This window comes from Nematolebias whitei, chromosome 7 (assembly GCF_014905685.2).
Source record: "Nematolebias whitei isolate Nwh7 chromosome 7, NemWhi1, whole genome shotgun sequence".
NCBI classification, from domain to species: Eukaryota; Metazoa; Chordata; class Actinopteri; order Cyprinodontiformes; family Rivulidae; genus Nematolebias; species Nematolebias whitei.
Genome location: NC_056504.1, coordinates 14495223 through 14496363, shown reverse-complemented (window position 1 = coordinate 14496363; position 1141 = coordinate 14495223).

The window sequence follows — 1141 nt, the reverse complement described above, 5'->3', positions numbered from 1 at the left end:
CATGGATGGATGGATGGATGGATGGATGGATGGATGGATGGATGGACGCCTCTATAGCATTTAATATTGTACTTTATCACTGCATTATAAGTACTGACAACTAATATTATGTCCTAAAAAAATAGGTTTACAAATGCTTATTGTGCTCACAAGGTAGTAACATAGTCTGAAATGTTTAATATAACAACTCTAGATGAAATATGTAGGCGAACAGATTTGGCTCACTTTTTGGCAAGAACCTGGTCAATTTTGTCTCTGTCACCATTAACTAATGCATAATAAATAATTATTAATGATTTATAAAATATTTATAGAGGAATTAATAACACATCTTTAAATTATGTATTAGCCATCTATAAGGGGAACCTTATTGTAAAGTTGTAACATTAAGTTATTAAGGTTATTAGCACATTAAGGTAGCACTCTCATTATAAAAGCTTGAAACTTCATTTTGGCAGCTTTTTGATTCTGCACTCGCTCTCGCACAAGGCGGATGCATTTTATCTCCCTCTCCTTTTCTCCTCTTCCTCCTGCTTTTTTGCTCTCTGTGCCTCAGAGCTCCTGTTACACATCTTACGAACAAAAAATACTATTATGGGTCTGATGAAATGGACTTTCAATGCAATCAACAAATCTTTTCAACAAAGTGACAGGGTCCTGAAGAGCCCTCAGGTCCTGCTGAGGCTCACGCTGTATGATATGTCATGGATGTGGGAGCTGATGTGTCTTTCTGCTTTGTCTCAGGAGGATGCTGAAGACATATATAATTGGATTTATGTTAACAAGTTTCCTGATTTATGGAATCAGCTGGTTTCTGGTTTATCAGCATACAAAGAAGACAGCTGCAGCTAATTTGGCCCTTGTCAGACTGCCTGCCTTGAAGGTTTGGTTAATGCTACGAGTAATCAAAGTCAGCTGATTTACGAACTAAACCGTAAGATGGATGCGATTTGTGAGAATCGCAGGTCACCTGCAGCTTCTAGGACTCGTCAACATGTTGGAGACGACCTTGGAGGAGGCTTATAGCACAAATCAGTGGAATGCCCACAAATCTCTCCATTTTGGATCAAAAGTACCAGCAGGACTCAAGGCTGACAAGAAAAAAACAGTCTGCCTCAAGAAATCAACAATTGTTGCTTAT